The 25,800-nt window shown below is 39.4% G+C and overlaps 1 long non-coding RNA gene and 1 other non-coding gene across 2 annotated transcripts; one reads left to right on the top strand and one right to left on the bottom strand.

Moving 5' to 3' along the window:
* Window positions 1–4,908: 4,908 nt before the first annotated feature.
* On the bottom strand, window positions 4,909–6,909 carry LOC141629846 (uncharacterized). The gene is made up of 4 exons (XR_012537369.1): window positions 6,342–6,909; window positions 6,078–6,226; window positions 5,600–5,676; window positions 4,909–5,117 (listed from the first exon to the last, which is right to left on the bottom strand). It is a non-coding gene; the product is annotated as an uncharacterized LOC141629846 (long non-coding RNA).
* Window positions 6,910–14,723: 7,814 nt separating this feature from the next.
* LOC141644716 (small nucleolar RNA R71) lies at window positions 14,724–14,831 on the top strand. Its single transcript, XR_012544326.1, has one exon. It is a non-coding gene; the product is annotated as a small nucleolar RNA R71 (small nucleolar RNA).
* Window positions 14,832–25,800: the final 10,969 nt, after the last annotated feature.

Genomic DNA, 25,800 nt, shown 5'->3' with positions numbered 1-25,800 from the left:
TGGTAGGTATACCAGCAGTAAGTCTCTTCTTAATAGCCAAAGTCAACCCCTTCTCGAATCTCATTGCCAACACTTCATCATTATAATTCAAATCTGCCACATACTCAGCTAACTCCTTGAAATTGTTATGATAATCCCCTACTGTCATCTCATCGGTCATCTTAAAAGAATCAAACTGAGCTCTCATCTTACTTCTAATGTGTTCAGGTATAAAGGTAATTCTTAAAATGTTTTTGAAATTCTGCCATGGCACATAAGGTTCCTTACTCAACTGAAATACCTCTCTTATAGTTTCCTTATTCTTAGTCCACCACCTCCCAGCTTTCCCTCTCAAATAAAACACAGCCTGATCAACTTGCATTTCCTCTGGACAAGCTATCAATTCAAAAATATTATCAAACTCCCTGCACCACTCTCCTAACAAAGATGGTTCCCCAACTCCCTCATACTTTGCTGGCTTATATCGAGCCACTGATGCTCCCACCTTATAAGGATTCATCTCATCTTCTTCCCCTTTACAATCTCTAATAATGCAGCATTCAGGTCATGCAACCTCTCAATCTCCTCATCGGTCATGGTAGAAGCTCTAGCACTCCTTGGTGCCATATTGTCTATAAAAGTAAAAGAAAGGGTATAAGTTTCCATACTATGAAAAGTTATAGGGTAACAAACTAATTCCTCCAAAATAAACTCATGTGATTAGTTGAATTGAACTAAGGTTATCCTACCACCAAGGTCTTGGTCAAAACTGTCACCTCTCCTAAGTCACAATTTAGACGAAACGAGTTTTAGCTCTAGGTTACCTTGTACTAATTCATAAGTCCTTACAAGTATTCTCCTATACCCAAATTATCGTAAATCGGTCATCACACTCCACACATGGCTAGGTATCTAACTTTAGCATTCTTTATATTACTCCTATTCCGTACATCACAAGTACATAAATCTATATTCTATTCAATTATTGCAAAAACATTGTAAGAAGCATGGTTTCGGGGAACATGTACCGCATATCACTAGACATGATTTCTAATTCATACAATCATCACAATTACATCCATCATCCATTATATATTAACAAACATCTCATAAGGCAACATACATACAATTCTCAACCATTTTACATCTCATCCATTTTACTTACCTTGCAATATCTTTCACCCTGCAGCGAAGCTAGTAAATAATATCCAACTGGCTCATAAATCAACTCAATACTAACTACCCACTCTCTTATCATTTCCCGAGGTGACCAGTTTAAAACTTGAGAGGGCCAGGATACGAATTAAGGCACGCTTCTTAACCGCATTAGGGGCTCCTAACAGTTTCTACCCGGGGTTCATTTTATTTAGAAACCTCCTATGTTCATTATTGTTCATTGGTTAGGCCCGAGGATCGTTTTGCTCTGATACCACTTTGTAACACCCCCATTTATTCAGGAGTCTTTAGCTAAATATTCCCAAATAAATAGAACTGTTACCATCTCGGTTTCCCGAGGTAGTGAATAACAAAGTCCAACTCACCAAAGTACTTTAAATAAAACTTTAATGATTACATGTTTATTACAACTTAACCAACTAAAACTTAATAAAAAAACATTTCAATTTGCAGCGGAAATAAATAAAGTGATATAATTATTCTATGTGATCTAGACTTCAACTATGGTCCAAGTCAAGCTCTCATCCCAATGCTCCCGAGTGAGCTAATCTTTGGCACCTGTCAAATCTGCTCCCCATTAAGGTTCATCACAGGTGTTCACAAATACACTGTCAACCACGAGGTTGAGTAGGAATAGCCAAACAACCACAATAAATGGATACAAGAATAATACTAAATGCAAATGCAATGCATGCTCATGATCAATCCTCCGACGCTCCCGTTCATCCCGCCAATCCCTGGCCGGGGTAGTCTCTGATGCGATCCCGCTAAGTGTTCACAAATTAAGATGTGGTCGTTGGTCACGGTCGAATCAAAACACAATTTATAGCTTAACAAGCAACTCTACAATTAGTAAAGAGGCAAGTAAAGGTCGGATCCCAAGGGACGGGAGTTGAAATGAGATTTCTATTGTAACTAGTGGTGTCTAAGGGGTGTCACAAATTGGGTTGATGTAGAAGGTTACTAAACTAGAATAACAATGAAAATAAACAAGCAAGATGAATTAAAGAGGTGTAAACAATTGATTAAAGGCACTAGGGTGTCATGGGATCATAGGGGAATCATGGGATATGATCATACAAACATATTCTCAAATTATAAGCAAGCAATTATTGTTGTGATGGATTGAGTTGGGTTATATCTTACAATCCTAGGAAAGTTTGGGTCCGAATCGATTAGATTGTACAACACCTACAAGTCGACTTAATCTTCCCTACTCAACAACATGCATGGTCTAATGAGACTCGAGTTGGGTTATATCTTACAAGTCTCATTGAAAAGATAGAAGATGATAGTAAATGCAAGGATTCATAGGCTTAGCATTTCATCAAATATAACATGTGCATGAGTTGAGATCAAAACAAGCAAGCAAATAAAACATGAAAGCATATTAATTTAAGCATGAATCATTCCCCATGTTGGTTTCCCTAATCACCCATTAACCCTAGCTAAGAGACTACTCACTCATTATCATGTTGATCATGCTAGCAAGGTTGTCAATCATACCAACAATATGAAACATGATGAATAAATGAAAGTAATTAACAATAATTAAAAAGGGATTAAGAGATTATACCTACTAATGATTCCAATAATAAAGCAAGAATAATAGAAGTACTTGAATGCTAGATTGAGAGGTTGTCAATCTCCCAATAATAACCCAAATAATCTTCAATTACCCAAAATAAAGGATGAACAAAAGAGAGATTAAAGAACTAAAACTTGGATTAAAACTTGATTAATACTTGATTACAATATTAAAGAGAGGTTTGATTGATATTAACTACACTAATTATTGATAAGAAGAACATGCTCCTCTAATTAGCCTAATGGGGTATTTATAGTGAAAATTAGGGAGGATGCATTAGGGTTAACTAAGGGCTAAACTAGTAATTACACTTTTTAAGTTGAGCAAGGAGGACCCGGTATTTTTCGAGAGAAGGGCTTCTCTTTTCGTAGCTTGAAGAAGACAATCCGTCTTTGTGAAGAAATCCGGGCGGAATAAGGTCGGGACGGCCGGATTTGGCCGGTGGAATCCGAGCGGATTTCGAGGAATCCGGACGGATTGTTGAGGGGAATCCGAGCGGATTCTCGGCGTGGGACGCTCGGATTGTGCGAGGCCGGACGGGCGGATTGTTGACAATCCGCTCGGATTGTCATCAAAGATAGTAACTTCTTCTTTTCTTCCCTTTTCTTCATAAATTCCTTGGGGATTTCCTTGGGGACTCAAGGATCTTTCCTCAACATTGCTCTTCTACTACAATATGTACAAAGGCCTTCTAATCTTGTCTCTCCTTGATGCTTGGTCATTGAATTCGATTAATTTAGTCTCGTTTTGCCATGAAAATGCAAGATTCTTACTCCTTTCCTACCAAGGGATCAAAATCTCAAAGAATATGCAAAACAAAGAACTAAAGATAAGAAATGACCCAAATAAGCACTAAAAAGCATGGAAACAAGGCTAATTCGGGGGCTAAATATGCGCCAATTATGGTAACATCAAATATCCCCAAACCGAACCTTTGCTCGTCCCGAGTAAAGAGGTGACAAAGACTAGGACCAAAACTAACCTATCCTAATAATATAGCCGATATGAGACAATTAGCGGGTCTCACTCCACCCCTTCAACTCACAACAAGACAACCATGAGGTAGGATGCCTTCTTACAAGGCAAGGTGGGTCTTGCCAAAATGGCGACACATCCAAACATTAAGCACACAAAAACACAAAATGGATGCATCTACAAAAAGAATAGCCACTCCCTCATCAAGTGGCGGAAATTATCTACAAGGGAAGCAATTCAAGGGTACACAATCCTTCATAGATGCAATTTGTTCAAACTACTAAGCCTAGAAGGATACCAATAAATCACCTCCAAGTTGTGTCAAGCTAGGGTACCTTTGTCCTCAATCGTTAAATGCTTTTGTCAAGAGTAAACTCCCTATGGTGTTAGAAACACTGGAGGATCGCGGAATTCCCCCTCTTGCCTAGACAAGAAGAAGGGTCGTCCCCTCTCTACCATGCACAAAAATGGATAAGATGGAAAAGGGATCGATAGATATTTGAGTTTCATTTTGGGAGTTTGCTTTTGTTTTCCCCCCAAATTCTTGTGGCATATAACATTTGAGAACACTTTCTTTGCCATTTCTTTTGATTTTTGGCATTTTCAACACTTGACAACTTTTTGCATTTTCTTTTGAACATTTTCAAAGTCACCCCAATTAGTAACGAGGGTGCCTTGTATTTGAAGCTTTAGGAGTCTATTTTTGCTCCTCTTTTCATTTGATGCATTTTTTGCAAACTTTCTTTCACTTTTCATTTCATTGAACTCAAATTGATTTCTTTTTGTGCCCATTCCCTTTTGTTGACAAAAATATGGTAGAACATGGATGAATGATGGTTGCATGGTTTCAAGGGTCACACTACTACATTTAGATTCTATAGCAACACTTTGTTATTGTTGCATAATGTCATATAAATGTTGCAATAGAGTTTATGCAACACTTAATCAAGTGCTACATCAGGTCTTGTTGCATTAGGTCATTGCAACGCTTAATGCAACACTTTTTAATCTGAAGCAACACTTTTGAAAAGTGTTGCATTGGTCATGTTTATGCAACGCTTTTTCAATTGCAAAGGCAACATTTTTTATCTTCTAATGCAACATTTTTTATCTTCTAATGCAACTTTTTAATCTGAAGCAACACTTTTGAAAAGTGTTGCATTGGTCATAATACGTAATTAATTACAAAATCAATGTTTGACATACAACTACCTTACAAATCAACATCAATAGTTAAAGCTAAAAAAATAAGAATATTCTACTCGGATGCATTCGCTAAAGCTACAGATTTTTTTCATGATCCAAGCAGCACAATTAGAATTGATTTTACACATCTACAATTTCTTAGGCCAAACTCCAAATAGCGACTTTAATGCTCTTGAACACCTGTTTTCCCGACCTGCCAAATTTGATACACAAAAAATAACCATATGAGAATAACACATACAATCAAAAATCGAATTATTTAACCACTATGAGATTAAAATTTTGTTGGGCTAAGACATAAAAGAAGTGCAGATTTGACCAAAAGCAGATCATTTAGCAACTAAGAGAACTTTACTTCAACTAATTTATATAAACTAAACCAAGTGGGTATCCAACAATGTGTGATGTCATTTTTCTGCAGATCAAGCAATATAACTGCTGCACTCAATGTCAAAGAAAAACTCTTTGAGATAGGGTGTAGCATTGACAACTACTGTTATTTGTGGAAACGGATCAGAAACACATGATCACCTTTTTCGTGAGTGTGAATACAAAGAAAAATCATCAATTTGGTAGAAGAATGGTGCCAGTTCCTATTCTCGATATCAAGGGACTAATTGCGCTGATCTAAGAAATGGAACAAAAATGTAGAAGAAATTCTGGTATGATACTTACCTGCTGCTGGTACTTCATCTGGAATCAACGGAATATGTGCAGGCTAAAGCTCTAAGTTGATCGGCCATGTTTTGTTGCTAAAACAGACATTGACAATATTAAGCATAGGATTAGGAACAAAATTGTGTATCCTAGATAGAAATTGGGTGTGTAGACTAGAGATATGATAGGTGTTCCTTATCATTTCCCCAGGTCTTACAAATAGTATGCCCTGGAAATGAGAAAATAAAGAGTCGGAGAGTAATATATAGAACAAAAACTAAAAGAGTATATCCGTAGAGAAAACAGGGGTTTATCCACTAAGTTGTTCCAACACCTACAAATCATATCAAACCAAACCAAACCAACCCAACCCAATTTAATCAAACAATCAATCAAAAATATTATACTTAACTTAGAAGGTCTGATACAAAAAGACGGTCTGGTAAGTAGAAAAAATGAGAAGATTATAAATGAAGAATGAAACGAAAAAAGAAACCTTTGGCAGCTCTGGTGAGACGATCTCCAGATTCACCAACAGAGATGTTCCAAAGGTAAGGCCAAAGCCCGTCGTTCTCATAAAGACAGGAGGACCAGCTTCTGTACCTTGATTTCGCTCATTGGGTTTGCTAGCTTCTTCTCCGATGCCTGCATTTTTTATTATTTACATTTTACACATTATAATTCAATTCAATTTAACCCTATAAATTCATGATTAAACATATGAGAATGTGGATTGATTCAAGAGAGAAACACAAATTACCATTTTTGAGAGATTGGGGTCCAATTAGATTGTTATCAACCAAGGAACAAATACTCCGTCGTTACTCTCCTCAACGACAAACATTACTCCAATTTATGAAAGCTTTCGCATAAGGCGGAATAAGAAGGGGTCGGATACTCGCGACACTGATACATCAAACCAGGAATTACCCACTTGATTACTGAAAATTAAAACAGATTACCAATACCAATATTGCATTCAAACTATGCCATGTACTGAGAACACCTGTAACTTTATTAGAATTAAGAGCCAAGACTAGATTCCAAATGATAAAGCAAGTGAACTAAAAAAAATAGCATCAGAATTTACAAAAATTAAGAGAAGACAAGTGGAGACTTAAGAATCAGAGAACACTCAGATCTCCATTTTACTCATTAGCAAGGGACTTGGAAGCTTAATATAAGGAACACAATGTGGCTGATCATGACAAACAACTGAACAGATTGATTGATGATGAAAATTCCAGAAATTGAAGAGAAAGGTCGGCCAACGTCAGTAATTAAAGACCTGCTAATGAAAGAGAGATAAATTTATGCAGGATAAACACTTCAATTCAACATATCCTTCCCAACACTAACATTGTTAGCATAATTAACTCGTAAATCATCTCTTCTACTCAAAGCATCGAGAAAATGAATTATCTCCGAATTGAAATCAAATTAATTGAAATCGCTAACCCTAATACTTAATTGTAACCTAACATGAAAAAAATAATAGAATCCCAAAACGCAAACACCATACGAAACTGAAATTCAGTGGAAAATAAAAACAAATCCTCGAAAAACATATGTATTGCGATAACTTTACAAATAATTGTAAAAAGAATCATACCGATCGAGGATTGTGAATCAAACGTTGACGAGTGGCGCTGAGATGGTTGTGGTTCGTCGGTGACGAGGTGTCTGCCAGCGATAACACGGTGGTTGTCGGTGAGAGGTTGGCGATAACACGGTAAGCAACCAAGGGACAAAAGAAACCAGACTAGAAGAATTTTTGGATCATTAGATCATATTCCTTTCCTCTTATATTATCAAAGCATCGATATAGTTATAACTTGCATCATCCTCACCGTCATCAAGTCGAGAATATTTGACATTACTCCTTGATGCCATTAAAGCACCAGAGTCATAGGATTGTAAAATCCGAATGCAAGATTGCAATAGCCTAACAAAAGGATAGAACATGAAGTTCGATTAAAAGGTCGTTTTACAACTTTACAGTGTGTATAAATGACAGAACAATGCACTTTATAGTGCGTTTGGGAATGGAGAATTTCATTTCAAATTCTAGAAATGCTAAATTATACTTGAACTAATTCTGGATTCGAAAGAAAATGGATTCCTTAACAAATAAGAGAGAAAATTAAAGACAGGAATATTGGAATGAGCCATTAAGTCAGATCTATTAATAAAATGTACGTAATTGAACTTCAATTCAACATATCCTTCCCTCGTCATATAATTAACTCAAGAAATTATCCCTACTACTCCAAAGCATCAGTAGAAACGAATTATCTTCAAATTGAAACCAAATTTAATTAAAAATCTCAACCATAGGTTAATTGTACCCTAAAATGCTTAAAACAATTGAATACCAAAACACAAACAGCATACACAACCAAAATTCAGTGGATAATGAAAACAAATCCTCGAAAAAACATATGAATTGTGATAAATTTAAAAATAATCGAAATAATGAATAATACCTGAATGAGGATTGTGATTTGTTAATGTAAACGTTACAGTGGCGCGAGATGGTTGTGGGTTCGGCGTCTGCCGGCGATAACATGGTGGTTGTCGGTGCGTGAGTGGTTGGCGGTGATTTAGGGTTTTGGGTGTAATTGGGTGAATGAGAGTGATGATAACTGGTTGAATGAAAGGTCGTAAGAGTGTTATAAGAAGACTCGTGTAGACCGTGTTTCATATTTGCTTTTTATTTATTTATTTATTTATTTATTTTAAATTAGATTCATCTTATTTAAGGTCGTAAAGTCGCGAACGATGGTTGCTTCGTTCCCAATATGCCTTCGCCTTTTCTGGGTGAATCAAACTTGAGATTGAATGATTAAGAGACAGTGGATTGAATGCATGAAAGAGAAACGAAGAAGATCGAATGAGAAAGGAGAAGCAAAGAGACGGTAGAAGTGTCGAATGAGAAAGGACGAAGAATATCGAAGAGTTTTTGTTACTGTATCAAATAAATGAATTGAATGACGCGTGATGGAAGGAATTGAAAGATTGAATAATAATATTGATTATTGATGGGAGATTCCAAAAAATAAAAAGTGGCGCACAAACAAAATTTTCAATAAAATGTTTTGAGTAATTTGAACAAAAAAATGAAATTTTTATAAAGGGTTTATAACTTATGTGATATAAGTGTTGCACAAGTGTTGCGACAAAATGCAACATTTGTATAAAAACGTTGCACTTCGAGTAATACATTGCAACACTTATATTAAAGTGTTGTCTTATGTAAGTAAAAGCAACATTTATAAATTAAGCGTTGCTTAATTAACTGAAAATTGCAACACAAACCGTAAGTGTTGCACACGAAATGTTGCATTAGGTCTATTTTTGTAGTAGTGTCACCTTGGAATAAACGGTAGCCAAGGAGTTATCACACCACAAGGTACTCTTGACTCGGCCTTAAACCATGGGTCAAAGGATACTAGCATGACACATCCTAGGGTGTTTTACAAGCATTATAACAAGCAAAGTCTTAAGAACAAAAGGCATCTACTAGGGCCTATATACACTTGTCAAGCTTCCCAAGTAGACGGTTTCGCAAAATTTTTCTAACATGCAACTACATGCCATGATGCAACTAGCATATAAACATCCTAATGCATATGATTCTACCAACTAATATGACATATAAACTAAATGAAAGTCCTAAATTCACATTGTTATACCGCATCAATCAAAATAAAGCCACATAGCCATTAACATAAAGAGGAAAAAGGAAATTGGAAAGATCATACCATGCGGTCTTCAATATCCTCATGTCTCGGATGTGGCGTAGTCAATCAATGTGAACAAGGATAAAACAAACACAATATATACAAGACAATATATACAAAGGAAATGAACTTGTTTTTGGGTTTTCAATTTTTTCAATTTTTATGAGTTTTTTGAATAAGAGTTAAATGTTAGAATTCCCATCCCCACACTAATATGGGCATTGTCCTCAATGGCCAAAATGATGGAAATTATGCAAAGATGATGCATGATTTAATTTCTATACTAAATGCAATCTATACTAAGCTACACTACATGATGCATGGTTTTTGTTATGACGGAGAGGATAATTTAGATTACCTCCCGTTGCGTATGCATTAACTTCCCCAAACCGAGTGAGACACTATTGCTAATGTCCAAGGATGGGTATAGTTCATGCACACACTATGCTATGCATGAAACTAATTTGTCATTTTGGATTTTACAAATGGGAACAATAAAATAAGAACACCTCAATGGTACCGAGGTGTGAGTCCTTTGATGTTGCTAGGACTTCTCCAACAATGATCAAAATGAAATAAAATACAAAGAGATATAGACAAACCATGGGAGTGTAGGAGTCTCCAAGGCTTGCTAATCTTCCATCATGCTATCATCATCACCACTTCCCTCATGAGAAGTGGTCACATTGCCACTTTCCTTGTCATTTGCTTCTTCACTTTCTTCCTCATCTTGCTCATCATCATCTTCACCAGTTCTTTCTCCATCTTCACTTGCATCTTCCTCAATATTATCATCAACTTCTTCATCATGTCCAACAACCTCATTGTCTCCCACAACGACCCTAGATGCACCCGGAAATAAGACTTCTCTATCCGCCCAACTAGGCAAAAGACAAGATGGATCAAGGAGTCCTTGCCTAGCTAAATGTAGGAGGGGTGGATATTGAGCCAAATAAGCATTTTTCCGATCTTCATAGGCTTGCTTGTGCATTGCTTGCATGAGAAGAGTCACATAGTCTTTCCCAATTTCAATTCCTTCCGGTTTGAACTCTTCATACTCAAAGGGGTAAGGTGGTATGACAATGGAAGAGGAGGGGGTTTCAAGATCACCCTTTTGTTGTTGAATGATATACTCGGCTTCTTCGGAAAGGGGAAGTAGATAATTGGTCCGGTGGACGCTTAGGCGACAAATCTTCGAGGGCAAGGTGAACGATCTAGCTTCACTAGTTAGCCATCCATACTTAGTGTCAAGGGGGTTTTGGGAAACCCACTTGAACTTGTGAATCATGGTATGCATATCAATAAGATGGCCACCTTCCTTTGCTTTGTACTTCTTATCCTTATTGAAATTAGGATCAAAGTGCTTAGCTAGGACCGTGACTAGGCCACCATTGACAATAACGGTCGTGCCCTTCTTCCCACTATCAACATTGAGCCATCTATCAACCAATAGCCTCAAAGAATTGTAAGGCTTGGTGTGAATTCTTCCAATATTCAAAGCCGATTCAAGGAGAATAAAATCAAGTCTTGTGAAATGATTGGTGTCTTTCCTAGCAATTATGGTATTTCCCTCAACCTTGTGCCATACTCTTATGCCCGGATGATGGACCAAAAGAGCACGACATGCATGAAAATCCTCAAATTTCTTCCCGGAGATTGCCTCCCAAAGAGGCTCGGGGTCATACTTTCCATAATGCTTAAGATAACGCGATTCATCACTAAGACCCAAAATTTCACCTAATTCCTTAAAGGTAATGCGTCTACTAACATTAGCTAGACGAAACTCGAGATTTTCCCTATCTTCAACTTTGGTGACTTTCAAAGAACTTAAAAATTCCAAGACAAGGGAGGGGTATGTCAATTCCTTTGTTTCAAACAATTTCTTCAACCCCATGGCTTTGAAAAAGGCTTTTGTTTGTTCAAGAACACCCAATTTTTCTAAGGTATCTTCACATATGAATTTGGTGGATTGTAATGACTTCATAGCAAACTTGACAAATGTATTTCTATGGGTATCGGAAATAAAAGTTACCTCCGGATAATGCAAAAGTTGATTAATTAACGGAGTAGAAGGTGATGCTCCCATAGAAGGTTGTTGTTGTTGTTGTACTTCCAAGTTTGGTGTTGCTACCACCATAGCCAAAGCTTTCTTTGTTTGAAGAGCCTTTTGCCTTTGTGAGAGTGCCTTAGCCTTTGGTGCCTTTGTTGCCTTTGTTGCACCCTTAGTTCTTGCCATTGATGAACTAACCAAGAAAAGAATGAAAAATCTTCAATTTGTAGTATGCCCAAATCGATTTGAAGGTGAAAGGCTTTGCCTTTATGAAATCAAAAATCGACTCAAAGGTTGAAGATTTTGTGCTTGGTTTTTATTTTTGTTGAAGAAGGAGTGATTAATTTATTGTTTGAATGATGGTTTGATTTGTTTTTGTTGAATGTTGTTGAGGGTTTTTGTTTTTATGATGGAGAGGATAAGGGTTTTGATGTTGTGGGTAGTGTTTATGAATGAATGAATGAATGAATGAAGGTGGGAGGGGTTTTAAAGAAGCCGAAAATTTCGAAACTGCAGGGGCAATCCGTGCGGATTAGGCCCAATCCGTGCGGATTCTGCTTCTTCTACCTTTGCAAAAACTCGCCTAAAGACGGGCGGATTCTTAACAATCCGCTCGGATTTTTGAACACGGACGGGCGGATTTTCGTAAAGACGGACGGATTTGGTCGAGAGAGAAATTTGCTTGTTTTCCTCGATTTGCAAAGACGGACGTCTTTTCTCCCGGACGGACGGATTCTTCAAGACGGGCGGATTTTTAAATCCGCTCGGATTCTTTAACGATCAAGAAAATTTCAAAATTCAGCTCGATTCAAGACGGGCGTCTTTTTCGCGGGACGCTCGGATTGCATAAGACGGGCGGATTCTTGGGAATCCGCTCGGATTCTTCCCCTGTGTACACGGATTCAGTTCCACCCGTGCACAGCGCATTTCCTTTATCATTCTTCCATTCTTCCTTCAAGTCTTGTGTTCTTCATTGTGGGGGCACTACTAAGGCATGGATAGCCTAGGAAATAGCCATCCCCACACTAAGGTAAAGCACTACACATCAATTGAAATTGTTAGTCCCTCCCTCACTTCTCTCTTACATGACAATTATTTTGATCAAAGTAAATAAAAATACAAAGATGACAAAAATGCAATACAAGAATTGAAATGTAAGTTAGGGAGTTAGAAATATTTACAAGTGGTGGTTTAGGGAGGACTCCACCAAACTCTCATTCTTGATGAGATGTCAAGGGGGCATGTTCAAGGTGTTGTTGATGTTGCTCAACACCTTGAAGAAGTAATCAAAAGCTTGTTCATTATCATGGTAGAGGTCCTCAATAGACCGTGGCCCTTGTTGTTGATCATGATCGATGGCATGTCCAATGTAGGGATTAAAAATCCCTTCAAATTCGTCGTCCCAAAGACCACAAACTTCATTGAGTTGATCATTGAAAATCTCTTGCTTAGATGGAGACAACTCTCCCAATTTCTTCCCTTGGCCAATGAGGCCATCTTCTTCTTCCTTGGTTGATTTTGATAAGCTTTGCAAGCTCTCCTTGTCACAATTTACTTGCTCTTTGAATGGAGCATCTTCAACTTTCTTCTTCCATTGGAGTTCCGATTTCTTCCTTTCATCTTTTCGGCTATAATGATCAATCATGAAACATGGCTCATGCAAACGAGGAGCTCTCATGGTTTTGTCAAGATTAAAAGTTATGCTTTCATCTCCCACTTCTAGAGTGAGCTCTCCATGTTTCACATCAATTACCGCACCGGCGGTGTGTAGGAAGGGTCTTCCTAGGATGATTGGAATGTTGGAATCTTCCTCCATATCAACAATGACAAAGTCCACCGGGATGAAAAACTTCCCAATTCGCACGGGGACATCTTCCCATATCCCTAACGGTGTCTTCGTCGATCTATCGGCCATTTGGAGTGTGATGTTGGTGCATTTAAGCTCTCCCATCCCCAACCTTTTACTTACCGAGTATGGCATGACACTCACACTAGCCCCTAGATCACATAAGGCTTTGTTGATCGTCGTGTCGCCAATGGTACACGGTATTGAGAAGTTTCCCGGATCCTTTAACTTTGGAGGTGAACTCCCTTGAAGTATTGCACTACTCACCTTGGTGAAGGCGATAGTCTCAAGTTTCCGGATTGACTTCTTCTTTGTGAGGATATCTTTCATGTACTTTGCATAGGCCGGAACGTGATTGATTAATTCCGTGAAAGGAATTGAGACTTCTAAATTCTTCACAATTTCCATGAATTTTCCAAGTTGATCATCAAATTTGGGCTTGGCTTGACGACTTGGAAAAGGAAGTCTAATCACAATGGGTTCCTTCTCCTTGGCCTTGTCTTCATTTTTCTTTGAACTTTGTTCTTTTGATGATTCTCCATCTTTGGAGTTTTGCACAATTTCTTCCTTTTCACTAGCTTCCACAACTTCATCCTCAACTTGCTTCTTCGGTGCTTCATACCTTGTACCACTTCTCAAGTGAATGGCACTAACCGTTTCATGTCTAGGGGGATTACTTTGAGGTGGTAATTGCCCCTTTTGTCTTTGTGAGCTTGAAGATGCTAGTTGAGTCAATTGTGTTTCCAACATCTTGGTATGAGCTAGAATGTTGTTGATGGTGGTTTCCTTTGCTTGGCTATCTTTTTGCATTTGGGTGAAAAATTCTTGTTGGTTCTTTTGCATTTGGAGGACCGCTTTTTGGACATCAAAGCCTTGGTCATTTTGGTGATTGTATGGATTTTGATTTTGGTAACCTTGGTTTTGATTGTAAAAGGGTCTTTGATTTTGGTTTCTCATGGGTGGTGGAGTGTATGTTGTTTGAGGGTTTTGAACATTTTGGCTTTTGTATGAGAGATTTGGATGGAATTTGGTGTTTTCATTGTAAAAGTTGGAATAAGGGGTACTACTCTTGTATGCTTGGAAAGCATTCACTTGTTCATTTGTTCCCCTACATTCATTTTGGTCATGTCCCAAAGTTCCCCAATTCTCACATATCCCACTTGGGATTGATGAGGATGCCGTCATGGCATTAACATGATGCTTCGATGATTTTGAGTTTTCCTCAAGTCTAGCCATAGCTTGTTCAAACTTCAAGTTGATTATGTCAATGTGAGCACTAAGTTGAGCACCCAATTGAGTAACGGAGTCCACTTCATGCCTTCCTCCTCTAGTAGCCTTGCGAGGTCTACTATATTGTGAGTTATGGACCACCATTTCCTCAATCTTGTTCCATGTTTGATTGTCATCAACTTCGGTGAACATTCCATTTGATCCCATATTGAGAATGTTCCTAGAATCTTCATATATACCATTCCAAAATTGTTGTACCAAAACCCATTCGCTATGTCCATGGTGAGGACATGAGCGACAAATACCTTTAAACCGCTCCCAAGCTTCATACAAAGACTCTTCATCCCTTTGCTTAAAACCCGTAATTTGAGCTCTTAGCATGTTTGTCTTTTCCGGTGGGTAGAATTTTTTGTAGAAAGCTAGAGCTAACTTCTTCCAAGAATCTATTCCAAGGGTGGCCTTATCAAGGCCCTTCAACCATTGCTTTGCGGTGCCGATTAAGGAAAAAGGAAATAAGACCCACCTAATTTGGTCTTGAGTCACGCCCGTTTGAGAGATAGCATCACAATAGTCGCAAAAGGTTTCCATATGAGAATGAGGATCCTCACTAGGCATCCCCCCGAATTGGCTCCTCTCAACTAGTTGGATGAAGGCGGACTTGGCAATAAAATTTCCGGTGAGATGTTGCGGTGTAGGAGTACTATTTGGTAGATTCTCCTCGGTGGGTACGGAGTGCGACGAGAATTTTGGCATTGTAGGTGGATTTTGTGGGGTATTGTGTAATGGGTTTTCTTCTCCTTCTATTGCGAAAGGATTGACAAACTCACTAGTGGGTTGAACAACTTCACTAACACCTCTCAAATTCCTCCTAACAAGTCTCCTACTGTTCGTCAAGGTTCTTTCGATTTCACGGTCAAAAGGTAACAAATCATCTTGTAACCTTCTAGACATGCAAAATATCAAACAACTCAAAAACAATTAGAACAAACCTTGAGGAGTTTTACTTCCTCAAGGCGAAGAAAGACACAACTAATAACAAAAAGGAAATCTAAGTCAAACAAACACCGTCCCCGGCAACGGCGCCATTTTTGATGCGATCCCGCTAATTGTTCACAAATTAAGATGTGGTCGTTGGTCACGGTCGAATCAAAACACAATTTATAGCTTAACAAGCAACTCTACAATTAGTAAAGAGGCAAGTAAAGGTCGGATCCCAAGGGACGGGAGTTGAAATGAAATTTCTATTGTAACTAGTGGTGTCTAAGGGGTGTCACAAATTGGGTTGATGTAGAAGGTTACTAAACTAGAATAACAATGAAAATAAACAAGCAAGATAAATTAAAGAGGTGTAAACAATTGATGAAAGGCACTAGGGTGTCATGGGATCATAGGGGAATCATGGGATATGATCATACAAACATGTTCTCAAATTATAAGCAAGCAATTATTGTTGTGATGGATTGAGTTGGGTTATATCTTACAATCCTAGGAAAGTTTGGGTCCCGGAGCCGAATCGATTAGATTGTACAACACCTACAAGTCGACTTAATCTTCCCTACTCAACAACATGCATGGTCTAATGAGACTCGAGTTGGGTTATATCTTACAAGTCTCATTGAAAAGATAGAAGATGATAGTAAATGCAAGGATTCATAGGCTTAGCATTTCATCAAATATAACATGTGCATGAGTTGAGATCAAAACAAGCAAGCAAATAAAACATGAAAGTATATTAATTTAAGCATGAATCATTCCCCATTTTGGTTTCCCCTAATCACCCATTAACCCTAGCTAAAAGACTACTCACTCATTATCATGTTGATCATGCTAGCAAGGTTGTCAATCATACCAACAATATGAAACATGATGAATAAATGAAAGTAATTAACAATAATTAAAAAGGGATTAAGAGATTATACCTACTAATGATTCCAATAATAAAGCAAGAATAATAGAAGTACTTGAATGCTAGATTGAGAGGTTGTCAATCTCCCAATAATAACCCAAATAATCTTCAATTACCCAAAATAAAGGATGAACAAAAGAGAGATTAAAGAACAAAAACTTGGATTAAAACTTGATTAATACTTGATTACAATATTGAAGAGAGGTTTGATTGATATTAACTACACTAATTATTGATAAGAAGAACATGCTCCTCTAATTAGCCTAATGGGGTATTTATAGTGAAAATAAGGTAGGATGCATTAGGGTTAACTAAGGGCTAAACTAGTAATTACACTTTTTAAGTTGAGCAAGGAGGACCCGGTATTTTCTGAGAGAAGGGCTTCTCTTTTCGTAGCTTGAAGAAGACAATCCGTCTTTGTGAAGAAATCCGGACGGAATAAGGTCGGGACGGCCGGATTTGGGCGGTGGAATCCGAGCGGATTCGAGGAATCCGGACGGATTGTTGAGGGGAATCCGAGCGGATTCTCGGCGTGGGGACGCTCGGATTGTGCAGAGGCCGGACGGGCGGATTGTTGACAATCCGCTCGAATTGTCGATCAAAGATAGTAACTTCTTCTTTTCTTCCCTTTTCTTCATAAATTCCTTGGGGATTTCCTTGGGGACTCAAGGATCTTTCCTCAACATTGCTCTTCTACTATGATATGTACAAAGGCCTTCTAATCTTGTCTCTCCTTGATGCTTGGTCATTGAATTCGATCAATTTAGTCTCGTTTTGCCATGAAAATGCAAGATTCTTACTCCTTTCCTACCAAGGGATCAAAATCTCAAAGAATATGCAAAACAAAGAACTAAAGATAAGAAATGACCCAAATAAGCACTAAAAAGCATGGAAACAAGGCTAATTCGGGGGCTAAATATGCGCCAATTATGGTCACATCAGTCTCATCATCCCAACCGAAGTTGAGGTAGTCTCATCATGCTAACCAAAGTTGAGGTAGTCTCATCATCCCAGAAACAAGTCCTGCAGAACCTGTTCTGAGGTATCCAATGCAAGTGCTCATGATATGAAAATGCAAACAATTGAGCAACACAATTTCTTACCATCTCAGACACGAAACTGAGGAATCCAATAAACAATATAATCGTCTCAGTCACGAGCTGAGGTAGTCAATAATCAAATCATCTCAGTCACGAGCTGAGGTAGTCATTAAACAATATATCTCAATGCAACCAACCAACAATCATATATCATCCATCACAATTCCAAATAATTCAACCAATAAAATTGGATAATACCATTCAAGTAAACATTAAAGTGATTGAGTAGCTATCCTACCTCAATAGCAAATTCCGAGTCAAGCAAGCGAAATAATAATGCCAAAACCTTCCTTCAAAAATCCGAATAGCAAGCACACGAATCAAGTAGTAGTAATATTACCGTCTCACAAGGTCGATACCTAATTAAATAAATAATAATAATAAACAATAATTACATTCTAATAATAATTCATTATATAAACTAATTAATTAATTAAATTCGGGTTAATAACTCATTAACTAATTATCCCGACTTATCTTAACTAAACTTGATTAAATTCCCGACTCAATGAACAAATAAATTAAATCCGACTCCAAAATAATCCCACATGACCCAAAACCAACACACCCGAGTCAAAACCCGTCACCAAGCAATGTAATGAAAATAACAATAATTATAATCATGCCCAATTACCATATTCTACCCGTGCTACCTCCATGAACCAACACCCACACAAACCACACCAGGCCGTGACAGCCATCGTAACCCACTATGCCTGCCACCAGCCCTTAGCCATCCAATCACGACACCCTTCTTCTACTCCCTTCTACCTCTCGACACAGCCTCAACAACACCCGCTGAAACCCGCCATTAACAACGAAACGCCTCATTCCTTCTTCACCAGCCTCAACACAGCCAAGCCCACAACTAGACCTGCCACCGCGGTCAACCACCTGAACTACGGTGGAGCCCAGTATGGGTCCTTGGTTCCGTCGAACCCAGTGAAGAATTCGCATCCCCAACCTGCATACAAATCGCGACAATAACCATTACCGCCACCAACCACCACAACTACCACCAATCCTGATCCCTAACCACCCACAGCCACCGGTCTATCCTAACCCAGGTCATGGTTCAACCGACTTGGGTTATGGGTCAATGGTTCCTCTGTATTTGTCACGGTTTATCAACAAGCAACAACAACAACACGGCATCATTACTTCCTCCTACGCCCCCTGCCACCATGTCGGCACCACCGCCAGCCTCAAACCACCACACGCCACCCTAGACCCCCTACCCAGAACCGAGTCAGGTTATGTGTAGCCATGGATTGAAAAAGTCAGGGTCTCGTGTCTTATTTTTCTTTCTTGGAGTGTCTTAGATCTGATTCTTACAAACAATGCAAACAATTGAATAATATAGGTCACGGTCAACGGTCAAACTAAGTCAACGGGTCAGACTAGATCGGGTCAATGATCAAGGTCGGGTTGACACATTATTTTAATAATTTAATTATAAGAAAGAGTTTATAAGACGGTTATCTCAAGAGACGATTGTAAGATATATATAAAGCTCCCTTTCCCCTCTTATTTCTCTCTTACTTTTAATTGTGATTTTATGTGAATAGAAGTGAACAAAAGATTAGCTAGAGGGTCCTATTTATACTAATAGGAAGGTGGAGAAACTTTCCTTATCTTATTAGGTAATATTATTATTATCTCATATGAATACCGTATAAAATACTTGTTGCCTTATTCATCGTATAATACCGTCACCATTATATACTTATACTAGTATGCGTCATATGTATACATATCCTCCGTCATATATTATTATGTATTATTTAATTATTATTTCCCGTCTCATAATTACACGTCTCAATAATTAATAATTAATAAACAATTAATATAAAATATCCATTTCCATAAATCACATTTTAATAAAATGATGTTTTGACCATCCTCTAAAATACGGGGTATTACAGTCTTCCCTCCTTAAAAAGAACTTCGTCCCGAAGTTCACTCAAACATACTCAAGAAACCTCCAACCAAACAAATTCCCAACATAAATCAACAAACTTAGCAGAGATCAAAACGTACTTAAAACGCGTATCCAAGTGTATTTTTAATATATTGAAAATGTATCACCAAAGTGTATCATAAATAATAAGAAATAAACATTAATAACAAGAAATAACGGAGTATTACATCCTATCCCCCTAAAAGAAAGGGTTACGTCCCCGTAACCTACATACTTAATCAAACAACTTTATTATCCTTAGCACCTTCATGCCCTGTCCCATTGAATCCAGCTACGCTCTTGCCTGCACTCGGGTGATTCCCACTATTTCCTTGCCCCTGGTAAGATCCATTCCTAAAGCTCTAATTTGTATAGTTGTTGTAACGGTTTTGTTTAGAGTAGTCCTTACTCGACCGAGCATTTCACAGTACTCGGCCGAGTACTTCTTTGGCGGAGGGTTTGTTTATTTTGAGCCGTAGGCTATGTGCTTACGTTTCCTTGGCTATATCAGCTCAAAATGCCGCCAAAGAGGTCAGGTGCTTACATTCAAGCTACCGAGATGACTGTGGATAAGATTGCTTGTATGATTAAGCAGCAAGATGCGCTCATGGAGGCACTCAAGAACGTGGATAAGGGCGGTGAGAAACCGATGGACGCATCCCGACTAAGCACCACCATTTCTCGCTTCCACCCCTCTACTTATGAGGGCACCGTTAAGCCAAAGCTTCTCAATAATTGACACCGCGAGATGGAGAGACTTCTAGAGGTCATGAAGTGTCCAGCAGAGATGGCGGTAGAACAGGTTGCATTCTACCTAAGGGGTGAGGTTGGGGTCTGGTGGCAGAATGTGAAAGAGGATGCTAGAGCATACTACAATGACCAGGGATACGATGCGATACCATGGGCAGGCTTAAAGAGCGCTATGAGGGAGCATTTTGTGCCGGAGCACATCCGTCACAAGCTGAGAACTAAGTTTAATTCTTTCACCATGGCTGATGATATGACCGTCACAGAGTACTATCACCAGTTCCTAGAGTTGTCACGTTACACAGAGGATATGCAGTTGGGTCAACGAGGTTTAGCTCTTCGTTTTGAAAAGGGGTTGGCACCAAAGATCATGGATAGACTACCAGCTGGGTTACTCACCGATCTGAAAGAGGTATATGCATGAGATAGGCATGCTGAGAGGTTAGGTGACTTGGCCAAGGAGGCTAAGGAAAGGAATGTTGAGAAGAGAAAGGCGGAGAGTTAGTGTGGCAACCAGTCGGGCCACAAGAAGGACAATCACGGTCAGGCTAGGGCTTTTTCTGGAGGGTCTGGCTATGCAGGGGGATCTCGGGCTTGGGGAAGAGGAGGTTGTCAGAGTACCAGTGACAACTCCAACCTTACCTGCTTCAACTGTGGTGGAGTGGGTCATAAAAGGCATGAGTGCACCAGGGCTAGAGGGGGAGGAGGCTCTCCGGGGACTTATCAGGGGAACTTTTCTCAGGCTCCAAGCCAAATTTTTGCTAGTAACAGGCCATCTGGGTTGTGGAGGGCCGAACAACAACAATGGCGGGTACAACCGCAACAATGGAGGGCCCTATCAGCGTCTGAACAACAATGTGACTCAGAACTCGGCAGCCAAGCCGACTACTTCGACTACCACGGTCTAGGGTGGAGGTTAGAAAATAAGTGGCAAGCTCTTTATGATGGGCAAGCAAGAGGCGGAGAACGATGCTCATGTTGTTACCGGTACTTTTCTTGTTCATAATACGCCATCTTTTGTTCTGTTTGATTCGGGGGCAACCCACTCTTTTGTGTATAGGAGTCATGCCTTAGCTATGGGTTTGGGAGAGTATGAGCTAGTGAAATATAGTGTGTTTATACCTTCAGGGGAGTTGGTGTCATATTTTAAGTTGTATAGAGATGTATCTATGTTAGTGGGGGGAGGTAGACTTACCGGTCAACTTGTTAGAGTTTCCTATGGATGGGTTTGAGGTCATCGTCGGGATGGATTGGTTGGGTACGCATGACGCTAAGATAGATTGCAGACAAAAGAGGGTGTCTTTAAAGGGGCCTAAGGGAGTCTAGGTATCATATAGGGGGTTCGTAGTGAGAGCAAAGTGTAAGTTTATCGCGGTGATGACTTTAAAGTCATGTTTGAGGAAGAAGAGTCCTTTGATTCTTTGTCAAGTTAGAGATATGCGTGTGGAGGAGCCGTCGGCATCTGATATACTTGTGGTTAGAGAGTTTAGTGATGTTTTTCCAGATGAGTTACCGGGTTTATCATCTAAGAGAGATATCGACTTTAATGTTGAGCTCAAACCGGGGACGGGACCTATATCTAAAGCACCGTACCGTATGGGGCCTAAAGAGCTGGAAGAGTTGAAGAAGCAACTAAATGACCTGGTAGACAAAGGGTATATTCGGCCTAGTATGTCACCGTTGGGAGCACCAGTGTTGTTTATGAAAAAGAAAGACGGGAGCATGAGGCTATGCCTCGACTATAGGGAGTTGAATCATGTCACGGTGAAGAACAGGTATCCTTTGCCAAGGATTGATGATCTTTTTTACCAGCTGAGTGACGCAGGGATGTTTTCTAAGACAGCTTTTCGGTCACGATATGGTCACTACGAGTGTGTAGTTATGCCTTTTGGGTTGACGAATGCACCAGCAGTTTTCATGGATCTTATGAACCGGATTTTCAGCCCGTTCTTGGATAGGTTTGTGGTCATCTTCATTCATGACATCTTGGTCTATTCTAAGACTAAGGAGGAGCACAAGGAGCATCTGAGGTTGGTTCTGCAGACTTTGCGAGATAATCAGTTATATGCTAAGCTATCTAAGTGCGAGTTTTGGTTAGAGAAAGTGGCTTTTCTGGGTCATGTGATATCTAAAGAGGGTGTGTCGGTGGATCCTAGCAAGATTGAGGCAGTGACTAAGTGGGAATCACCAAAGAATGTTGCTGAGATTCGGAGTTTCTTCGATTTAGCTAGCTACTACAGGAGGTTCGCGAAAGACTTTTCTAAGGTCACGAGACCTATGACAGCGTTGATGCGGAAAGAGACCAAATTTCGCTGGGATGAGAGTTGTGAGATGGTGTTCCAAACCTTAAAGGAGCGTTTGACCACAACTCCTATTCTATCTTTACTTGAGGCAAGTGAGAACTTTGAAGTATACACTGATGCTTCAAAGAATGGTATGGGTTGTGTGTTGATGCAGAATGGGAAGGTTATAGCTTATGCGTTAAGGCAGCTGAAGCCGTATGAGGAGAACTATCAGACTCATGATTTGGAGCTGGGTGCAGTTGTTTTTCCTCTAATGATTTGGAGGCACTATCTTTATGGGGAAACCTTTAAGGTGTTTTCCTATCATAAGAGTCTAATGTATATCTACACACAGAAAGAGCTGAACATGCGACAGAGGCGATGGATGGAGTTGATTGGGCACTATGACATGGAGATCATGTATCACGAGGGTAAGGCCAATGTCATGGCAGATGCTTTGAGTAGGAAGAGTGTACATTCATTATGTACAGCTACGTCTTTGCTGAAGATGAGGGATGGGATGTCCTGTTGGGGCTGTGTCCTCCAGTTAGTGCGGATAACGTCATTGCACATGCACTTGTACGGACAAGTGGGAGCTTGTTGGGGTTGGTGTCCTTAACAGTTAGTGCAAGGACTTATAAACCTCTAAAAGGATCAAAGGGCATACCTTTGGTATTATTATCAGTTGATCCACGTTTATCAATAACGGTTGGCTTGCTAGATAAGTTTGACGTTATTGTCATACAGATGGCGGTGATCAACTGGTCCCTAAAAGTCACACCTATAGGATACGTTCGAGAGATGTGACGGTATGAAAATACAGTCATGTAGATGCCAAATTTGACTAACCAGTTAGTCCGAGTCATTTGACTAGTAATTAGTCAAAATGTGATGTTGAGATATTATATTTAATACGGATTAAATATCATGGGCTAAGGCGAATTAACCAGTTAATTCGTAAAATTAAATATAAGCGTTTTATATTTAATTAATGTATATTGAATTAATTATACAATATCGTCTTTGTCGGACACGTTTTAGTTAGGGACCGTTCCCTTCCATAGTTCATATGGAGTCTTGTCTACAGCTTTAGACGGACTTCGGTTAAGTATTAGAGCGGCTGACAAAAGAGCATAACCCCATAATGAATCAGGTAAAATCGTGTGACTCATCATGGATCGAACCATATCAAGTAGTGTTCGATTTCTCCGTTCGGACACACCATTCAACCGAGGTGTTCCGGTGGAGTTAATCGTAGGGCAATCCCACAGTCCTTTAGGTCTTGATCAAACTCGTGAGAAAGATACTCGCCACCACGATCCGAACGCAGTGTTTTAATCTTCCTACCTAATAGGTTATGTACCCTATTCTGGTATTCCTTGAATTTCTCAAAGGATTCACTTTTGTGCTTCATTAAGTAGCCATATCTACTTAAATCATCCGTGAAAGTGATGAAATACCTATAGCCTTCTCGTGCGGTGATTGACATAGGACCACATACATCCGTGTGTATGAGCCCTAATAGGTCGTCAGCCGCGCATTCCAACACCTTTGAAGGAAATCCGAGTCATCTTACCGATGAGACATGATTCACACGTGCCAAATGATTGAAAATCAAAGGCCGAGATAGCTCCATGTTTGATGAGTCTGTTTTTACGCGTTTCTCATTAATGTGTCCCCGTACAGCGATTTGCCATAGATACGTTTGATCTTTGTCACCAACCTTTAACTTTTTATTCATTACGTGTAATATTTCATTGGTCTGATCTAAAACATAAATTCCATTCATGGAAACTGCCTTGCCATAAATCATATTGTGTAATGAGAAAATGCAAGCATTGTTTTCTATTACAAATGAAAACCCAAGTTTATCAAGCGTTTAAACCTGAAATAATGTTTTTGGAAAGACTAGGTACATAATAGCAATCATATAATGACAACTCAAATCCGCTTGGAAGCTGGATTACATATGTCCCCTTGGAGATGGCAGCTACTCTTGCTCCATTCCCAACACGCAGGTCCACCTCACCCTTTACGAGGGGTTCGATGTTTCGGAGCCCCTGCACATGATTACACAGATGAGAACCACAACCAGTATCAAGTACCCAAGTTCCGTAACTTGCGTGGTTAATCTCAATCATATGAATAAAAGTAGAAGGAGAAGACATACCAACAGGTTTAACGCGACCTGCTTTTATGTCCTCATGATAAACAGGACATGTACGCCTCCAATGCCCAATCTTGTGGCAATGATGGCATTCCATGTTTTCGGTCTTGCTCTTTGTCGTGCTCGATGAGTTACTTGCCTCACCAGGCCCACTCTTACCCGATCCCGACTTCTTAAACTTCGGTTTGCCTCTTTTGCTAGGCCTGGCTGAACTTTGCCCTTACCCTTGCCCTTGTTTGACACAACGAGAACATCTTGTTTCATGCTCCCATTGAACTTCATGTCCTTCTCGGTCTGTACGAGGAGGGAGTGTGCGATTCATGGGGAGTTTTCTTCGATCATTCATATAGTAATTCGCTCTAAATTGCGAATAACCATCGTGGAGTGAGTGAAGTATGCGGTCAATAACAATGTTCTCGCTGATCTTACAATCAAAGGTCTCCAGCTTCTCGACATTCTCAATCATGCTGAGAATGTGTGGGCTAACGGTTGGCCCTTTCGAGTCTCGCATCAAAGAAGCGAGTGGTAAGCTCATAGGTCACGATTCTCGGTGCTTTTGAGAATTCCCTAGTGAGTGTAGTGAAAATCTTGTTTGCACTTTGAGCTATGAAGCGTTTCTGCAAATTGGATTCCATTGCAAAAATAAGTACGTTCTTTACCGCACCCGCTTCCATGGCGAAATCGTTATACTTGTCGATTTCGTTAATTTCAGCCGTGGGGCCTGGGTTTGGTGGGATGGGCTCAATCAGATATTTGAGCTTCCCATCAGCAATGGCAGCATTCCGTAATGCCGCCTCCCAATCCGTGAAGTTTGATCCATCATTCTTGATCGAGTAGCGATTCATCCGATCCATGAAGATCCGAAGCCAGGACTCACGGTCCAATGTGACACTTGGCATTGGGTCGTCCTCACGGCTAGCCATTATGTTATTAGCAGTTTAAATGTTCGTGTTTCTACCTTTGAAAAAGGAAGAAAAACAAAACGAAATAAGCAACTCATCGAGGTGATTTAAGTCTATTTTAAAATTCATTTTAAACATGTAGACTCTCGCACTTGCATAATTGATCTCCCTTAAGAATGATACAAGTGATCCCAAGACTCAATTTCTGTAAATTGATAAGCCAACTGTTTAGCTAATTCTTCCGGAAGAACTCTTGGTCGATAGATTTCCGTAAATCCTATCTATA

Source organism: Silene latifolia, chromosome 2 (assembly GCF_048544455.1).
Source record: "Silene latifolia isolate original U9 population chromosome 2, ASM4854445v1, whole genome shotgun sequence".
NCBI classification, from domain to species: Eukaryota; Viridiplantae; Streptophyta; class Magnoliopsida; order Caryophyllales; family Caryophyllaceae; genus Silene; species Silene latifolia.
Note: the sequence above shows the minus strand (reverse complement) of the source record. Positions and strands in the feature narration are given on the sequence as shown.